The following is an 8,395-nucleotide window of genomic DNA, read 5'->3' on the forward strand; positions in this document are numbered from 1 at the left end:
ATACCTCATTTCATCTTTCTGCTGCATAATATTCCACCACATGTATGTACCACATTTTGTTTATTCACTTGTCTGCTGATGGGCACTTGAATTGTTTCCATCTTTTGGTGATTGTGAATAATGCTGCTATGAACATCGGAGTGCAAATGGCTGCTTGTATCACTGCTTTCATCTCTTCTGGGTATATACCAAGTATTGGTATCACCAGGTCATAGGGCAATTTGATATTTAGTTTTCTAAGGAACCACCAACCTACCTTCCACAGTGGCTATAGTATTATAAATTCCCACCAGCAGTGCATAAGTGCTCCGATTTCTCCACATCCTCTCTAACATTTGTAGTTTCCTGATTGTTTAATAGCAGCCATTCTAATAAGTGTGAGGCAACATCTCATTGTAGTTTAGATTTGCATTTCCTTTATAGCTAATGAAGATGATCATCTCTTCATGTGCTTTTTAGCCATCTGTATTTGCTCTTCGGAAAAATGTCTATTCATATATTTAGCCTATTTTATAATTGAGTCCATCCCTGCAGTTTTCTTAATTCCAGCCTGGCTCCATGAGCACAGCCGTTACTCCCGTCTTCTTAAGGACCACTTCAGAAGCTTGCCGTGGCTTTGCCACACAGGGATAACATTCCATTTTCTGGCTGTGTCTCTCTTTTTTTTTTCTTCTTTTCTTATTTGGCTTCTCTCTTCTTCTTCCTCCAAAATGTACTGTACTAAATATAGTTTCTAACAGGTGTGCAATCAGGGCAGGGAGGCTGGGGTCCAGCTGTCCCTGGACACATGGATTCTCTCCAATTGTCTTGCTAGAATCATGGCGTCGCGGGCCCACTCACTGAGTGAGGAGCATCTTCTGGGGCAGAGTGGAGGGAGGAACCTAGGAAGGGGAAGCTTCTTATTCTTGGAGCAAAGCTGAGCCTAACAGCATGTGCCAGCCACTCCCAGCTCTGGGAAGACTAGGCTGTTCAACAAGGACTCAGGAATTAGGTTCTATTTTTCCACTTGTGGCAAAGATGCCAGATGCTCATTCAATATCCATTCTGTCCTTATTTCTTAGTAATATAACTTTCTCACTTTCTTAGTGGTGTAACCCTGATTTATTTTTTTTTTTATGGAAGAAGAGGAGAGGGGAGACAGAAGAAATGAGCCTAGCTAAAAATAAAACAAAACTAAAACTTTGCATTTCCCAGCCAAGTTCTGGCCTATAAGACGTAAGTTAAAGGTTTCTAAGAAATATGTGCTTTCCTAATATACACACCATCTCTCCAAGCTTCCCACCTTTGCATGTGGAATCTTTCTTTTCTTAGGGAGGCTGGAGGTAGAGAGCAAACAACATAATGTGAGTTAGACAGACCTGTGTTTGAACCCCAGATCTGCCACCTGTTGGCTGGGAGTTCTCAGGCAAATCACTGAGCTTAAGCATAAACTCACCTGTGCAAAGAGGGGTTGTGAGAATTAAATGATACAGCAAGAGTTCACCTTGAGTAGGTGCCTATTAGGAGCCAGGTGATTTTTAGAGATTATTTCTGATCTTTACAGCCAGTGGTTTTCAAATTTTAATAGGCAAAGAATCACTAGAGGTTCTCCTTTAGATGCAAATAGTGATCCAGTAGGTCTGACCCAGTAAGATTCTGAATTTCTAACAAGCTCCTGGGTGATGCCAATACAATTGGTCTGCAGCCCACACTTTCAGTATCTTCACAGAAAATGCACAGGATTGGTCAGAGATCACAAACTGAATTATCTCCGGGGCTCAGGAAACAAGAGTAAAGGACCTAGAGGCGCTGGTGGGACCGGGGTGCCTGGATTGGGCATGCCCCATCTGAAGAGGACAGCCCTCTGTTGCCACACAGAAATTTGGGTTCAGCACTGTGAGTTGTTTCCGTTTTTAGAGAAACTAGAAATCCAGAGTTTTAAGTGAAATTTCCTAATTTTAAAAGTCAACAAACTCAGTTTTTTAACATTCTTGAGGTATAATTGACATGCAATAAACTGACACAAGCAGAAAGTGCTCTCGCCATGTGATGGGAGGCAGAGGTTTTATTTGACGTGTACAATTTGATGTTTTAACACCTATAAACAAAATTTTTTAAAAAAACTCCTTGATCAGCTGGCCAAACATAGTTGCAGGCCAGATACCGGTTATGCGCCTCCAATTGCATTCTCAGAGGTAGGATTATAACACCTGCTTTTAAGATGTGGAAACTGCGACTAAAAAGGTAAAGTGACTCATCTGAGGTCACTTAATGAAGGAGTCAGGGTTCAAACCTAGAGCCATCTGACTGCACAGTGTGTGCTCTTTCCACCCCATCCTCTGCAGCCAAGGAGCCCCTTGAAGGAAGGCCTTTCAGGTAACCTAACTCTGCAGCTATAACAGGAAAAGATGAAGCGCTGTCTTCTTCTCCACTTCTCTCTAGACCAGGAAATGATCTGTAAAGAACAAATGTGACTCAGCATTGCACATGTTGCACCTGGAGAGAGGACAGTCGGGACCTGCTAAAATCATGAACATTTAGACAACAGGTCCAAGCCCTCCATGGAGTCTCAGACCTGGTTTCTCGAGCACAGCTTGCTCCCATCTGACCCATGGGGCTTTCTGCAGCCTCAATGGTCCCCAGCCGTGGTGTCCAGAACACCCAGGACAGAAAGTGACCAAAGCCATCAGGGAGCAAATTCTCAAATAAGAATCAGAGACGGTGGTGGACTGTATAATACACCTCAGCAAAGGCTCGTTCTTAGTCTTAATCCACATTGCCGTGGGTGTGAACCCATTGTAAATAGGACCACTTAAGAGGTCATTTTTAGTTAAGGTGTGGCTCAACTGAATGAGAGTGGATCTTAATCTATTTTACTAGAGGACCCAAAAAGAAGAAACCAGAAGCCAGAATCTGGAGAAGGCCACACAGAAAGAAGTCAGAAGAAAATGGAAGAGCTGACACAAGGAGAGAGTACTCTCGCCAAGTGATGGGAGGCAGAGATGCAAGCAAGGAATCCCAAGGACTGCTGGCAGCCAGTACAAAAACAACAGTTTTTGGGCAGAAAGCAAGCCCTGTCAATATGTTGATTGAGGACTTCCTCTAACCTCAAAACCATGAGCTGATACATTCCTGCTGTTAATCCAAAGCCTGTTTGTGGTGTTTGGAATAGCAACTCTGACAAACTAAGACAGAAGAGATCCTCACTTCCTGGGAGCATTTATTTAGACGCAAGGGAATCTTTCACAAAGCCCCCTTGCAGATGTCCCTTCCTGTCACCTGTCATCTTCCCATGTGGCCTGGGCTCCCTTACACCGTGGTAGCTAGGTTCCAAGGGCAAACATCCCAAGAGAGAAAGGGAGAGAGAGGCAGACAGAAGTTGTATTTCCTTTTATGACCCAGCCTTTGAAAATGCCATGTCACTCCCACCACATGCCATTGGTCAAGGCAGTCACAAAGTCCCACCTCGCTTCAAGGGGAGGGGAAACAGAATCCACCTCTTGATGGGGGAGTGGCAAGATTCAGGAAAAGCACATGAGAACTGAAGAGATAGTGGTCAGTTCGGAAAATATAATCTGCTGCACCAGGACATCCAGCCCTCTTTGCACAGCCACCCCCTCACACTGCTCACTTCCACCTTGCTTAGCATCTGGACCCCTGAACCCTGCTGCAAGGGGATTTGGAAAGGTTTCTTCTCACTTTGCAGCCTCGATAGCACAGGAAGGGGGTTGGAATGGGTGGTGTCTGCCACAGCTAAGAAAGAAGAAAGAAGGGGAAAATAACAGGGAAGTAGCTTACGTGGTCTGCTACAGATACAGACTTCCACTCCTTTACCTCTTCCTTGGAGTATTCAATAAATATTCCCTGAGCCTCTACCACGGTCCAGGCAAGCTTAGAACAAGAAAGATAGGGATTGAAAATAATTATTATTTGTAATAAATATTTGTTTATTTACAGCTGTGATAAGGGCTTTAAGAAAGAAGGAGCATATTCTGTACTTCTTCTTCCCACTTCTTTATCTTTTAGCCAACTAGATAAGAAACTTCGGGAGAAAAGAGATCGCGTAACCTCAGCCATGACCAAGGCTGATGTGGAGCGGAAAGCCTCTCCCCTCTCAGATGCCCACCTTGCCAAGAAACTGCTGGACCTCGGTCAGCAGTCATGTAACTACGAGCAGCTTTGTAAAGGAGCCATTGAGGCCAGCAAAACCCTCAACGGTGTCTCCAAGTTCATCGTGGTGGCTGCAGCTGCTGAGCCCCTAGAGATCACCCTGAACCTCCCGCTGCTCTGTGAAGACAAGAGTGTGCCCTACATGTTTGTGCATCCGAAGCAGGCCCTGGGGCAGGCCTGTGGGTCTCCAGGCCTGTCACTGTCTGCTCTGTCGCCATGAAAGTAGGCTCACAGCTGAAGTGACAGATCCAGTCCATTCAGCAGCCCATTAAGAGGCTCTTCGTGTAAATTGGCAGCCTCTGCTACACTCTCCCAGCTGACAGCTCTCCCTGGGTAGTCTATGATGTATTATGTCTGTATTGGTATGTAGTGTTTTCAGCTAGTTTTTATTATTTTAAAATACTGTAGTCCTGAAAACAAAGAAAGAAACTTCAGACCTTGGAGACTATCCAGAGCCTTTCTTAATAGATCCATGGAAGTCAATACAGGACAAAACTCATCCAGGTACTCAGATAGTTCACACTTATGGAGTTAAACAGTAGGAATTAGTAAATGTAAATAAATGTTTAAATACACGCAAATTTCTGGAACTGGCTTGTATCAACAGGATCTGAACAAACCTGGCACTAACCAAAGCAAAATGGAGCCTCTGGCCTCAAAGATGAGGAAATGTGTTCATTTCCAGTCCCCATACTGATGAAAGCAGACAAATGGAATCTAGCTCAGGACTTCGTGTTGAATTCCAGGGCCATGGCCCATATCAACCACATTGTTTCAGAAGATGAAAACATTAGATTTCCTCAACATTATCCGTGGTTACAACTTTAACACCCAAGGAAAAGCTGCCTTTCATTACGGGTGCTGACGGTCCATCACAGACTGGAAACAATTACACCCATATTGATTGAGCACCCAGAAGGTGCTCTTATGACCTACAGTTCTGTGACCCTAATGAGTTTGTGTTTTAGTCATATTTAAATAGACTCCCCTTCATGGGGTACCTCACCCAGGGCTCTGGTAGTAGCTACGGCCAGTGCTATGTTGATGACATTGTAATATACATTAAATCCTATGTCATTTCCTCAATTAGCAGAATGAAGAGAGGGGAATAAACACAGCAGACTCATACCCATTCTTTTGCTCTCTGATGTTTTCTTCTTAGGAAACAAACACACAGCTTCATTAACAACAAGCTCAGAATAAATTAATAGGAGCTGAAATCCGTGAAATTAGATTCACTTTTCTAATTAGCTGGAGAGTTCAGAGGTATCAGGGCACGCCGTATCACAGGCTCTCTTCTTCTCAGGAAGGGGATGGCCATTTGTGATCTCAGAAAATTAAACCTTCCCATCTTTCATTCTACAAAAGAATTTCTGATTGAAGTGTAAATGTGAATTTCCTTTTGCCACCTGGAAGATCATTCTGAAGCTGTGAATCTTGAGCAAATTCCTCATTAATTCCACGCCAGCATTGGGAGATTGTGTTATGCAGCAATTTTCATTTTCAAAGACTTTGTCTTTTTACTAATAATGTCCTCAGCTTAGTTAGCACCCTCCTCCATGGACATCAAAATGATTTTGAGACTTTTTTGTCCTTCATTTCCACATCCCACAGAGAGGAAACAAAGGCCAGGAAAGACAGGAACTGCTTTTCTGACAGGAAAATGAAGGAGCCTGAGGTTAGGGAGCCAGAGGCCCAGGGAGAAATAGAACAAAGTTCTCGAGATGACCCAGCTGTCAGTAGCAGCTCTGAAGCACCCCAACTCTTCATTCCTTGTCCCCCAGCCAACCAATCATATCCAGTTATTCCTCAAGAGTCTTCCATTGTCAAACAGATCCATAGGACCCTGGTTCTGCCTCTTCTAGCCAGTCACTGAATGACTTAAAAGAACTTAAAAGAATGCCCAATGAAAGAACAGGCTCCCAGTCTACAGCACCCAGAAACCCATCTTCTAGGAACTCCTTCATTTGTTTATGTACATGCAATTAATGGAGAAACTTTTATTGAGCACCTACCATGTGCCAGACATGATCCTGGGTGCCAGGCTATAGAAGTAAATAAATTGAACAAAAATTCTCTGCCTTCCCTAGAGGTTGTTCTGGTGGGAAGGCAGACAATACGCAAGATAGATGAGCAAAATATAAGGTATGTTAAAGAATGATGATAAATGCTAGGGAAAAAGTAAAGTAGGGATAAGGGATGTGAGATGTCAAAGAGCATGGGGGGTTAGTTTTAGATTGGGTAATCAAGGAACACTGCGCAGAAAGGGCCCAGGAAGAGATGGAATATCACAATGAACGCTGTGGAGCATTATGCAGCCCCAGATGAAACATGGGACCATTTATTTTTTTATTTATTTGTTTATTTATTTATTTTTGCATGGGCAGGCAGGGAACATTTATTTTTACAGTCTCTTTTGAGGTCAATTCATTTCTCTCTTCCTCTATCAGGGTCCTAAGGCTGCAGTAACAAATCACCACAGTGGCTTAAGAACAAGAGAGATTTATTCTCTCATAATTCTGGAGGCTAGAAGTCCAAAATCAAGTTGTCAGCAGGGTCATACTGCCCCTGAAGGCTCTAGAGGAGGAACCTTCCTCACATCTTCCCAGCTTCTAATGACTGCCCATAAGCCTTGCCGTTCTTTGGCTTGCAGATGCATCTCTGCCTCTTAGCCACCAAATTTCCCTCTCCTTACAAGGACACGAGGCCCGCACTAATCCAGTATGACCTAATCTTAACTTGATTCCACCTGCAAGGACCCAATTTCCAAATAAGGTTCCAGGTGGGCATGAATTTGGAGGGGACACTATTCAATCTGCAACCAGTACAATCTGCCTTTGCATTTTTTTAAGTAACCAAAATCTATCCTTCAGAGGATTAAAGGAGTTAAGAAATTAATTAATATCCAAAATATTATTTGAGCTCCTGGGAAGAAATTAACCCCACAGAGGCAAGGCTGTGAGTTTTTGAACCACCTAATGATGATTTTAAGCCCTCATCCCAGAAGAAAGGTGGAAAAAGTTGAGAACATCTTCACACATTGGCCCTTCTCCATCTAGATGCCATACTGGTGCCTCACACACAGCCTGGGCAAAACTAAACTCATTATCTGTCTCCCCCCAAATTTTGTCCCTTCCCCTGCTCCCCACTTTGGTGACTGCATCCCCTGCACCCAGTCATTCAAGCTAGGAAACTCAGATTCAATTTTTTTATTTTATGATTTTTTTTTTAGTATAAAAGAAATGCATGCGCATTGTAAAAAAATTCTCAGAGATAAGCATTGTTAATAGTCTCATGTGTTTTTTCCAAACCGTTTTTATCCTTCTACAAACATAAACACATATGAATATTTAAAAAGCTAAAAAAGGGTCACAGCATTACTCTTCTGTACCTTAGTTTTATCTGCTTAAATGATCTCAGAAAGTGCTCCCTATAAGTACCTCGTTTATTTTAATAGGTGCATAGCCTCCTATCAGGTGGATATACCATAGCTTTATTCATTTAGGTGGTTTCCAGGTTTTTTTGTTTTCATAAACAATGCTGCAAAGAGCATTCTTATAAATCATGTGTTTGTGTACTTCTGCAAATATTTCAATCAGTAAGGAATTCTGGGGTATTTAGAATGTTTATGGATCTAGCAGAATAATTTTTGAGATATTAATGTAGTTTCCCATTTTTCTTTCCCCCACTCAAGCAAGTAAGTGCCTTAACTCAGGGTTGGTTTGTGACTGGGCTCAAAGCAAAAGTTGTCTATGATTTACTTGAAGTTATGCTGGTGTCCTGAAGAGAGGCTGAGAAAGTGGTTTTTGGAGGGACAGAGAAAGGAACAGGAAGGAGAAGGAAGAAGAGTGGAGGAGAGGGAAAGGGCCCTGCCAGACCGAGAAGGTAAAAGAGATGGGTGGGTCCCAGGAGCAGGGGACTGAGTGTACAGCTCAGGGTCTGTGCCTTCAGAAGAGTCAGGACCCCAGAGGATATCACTGTGTTGTTACCCTAGAGAAACTGGATCCCAAGATATCAAGACCCCTGAGCAGCAACTCTTATACTCTACATATTGCACCTCAGGGACCATGGGGGCAAAAGGCAAAGGACTCAGACAAAAAGATAGCAACAGACATGAGATTGGCAGTTAGAGATCCTGCCTCTATTTTTCAGGAACTACATCAACCTCCATATGCTGGTAAGATCCTGAGGCAGATACAGAGGCTCCATAATTACTGAAAAGGAATTTCCCACCTTTCTTCTGGGA

At 43.1% G+C, this 8,395-nt stretch overlaps 1 pseudogene; it reads left to right on the forward strand.

Moving 5' to 3' along the window:
- The first annotated feature begins 4,054 nt into the window (after positions 1–4,054).
- On the forward strand, positions 4,055–4,437 carry LOC143651584 (NHP2-like protein 1 pseudogene; annotated as a pseudogene).
- Positions 4,438–8,395: the final 3,958 nt, after the last annotated feature.

Source organism: Tamandua tetradactyla, chromosome 12, assembly GCF_023851605.1.
Source record: "Tamandua tetradactyla isolate mTamTet1 chromosome 12, mTamTet1.pri, whole genome shotgun sequence".
NCBI lineage: Eukaryota > Metazoa > Chordata > Mammalia > Pilosa > Myrmecophagidae > Tamandua > Tamandua tetradactyla.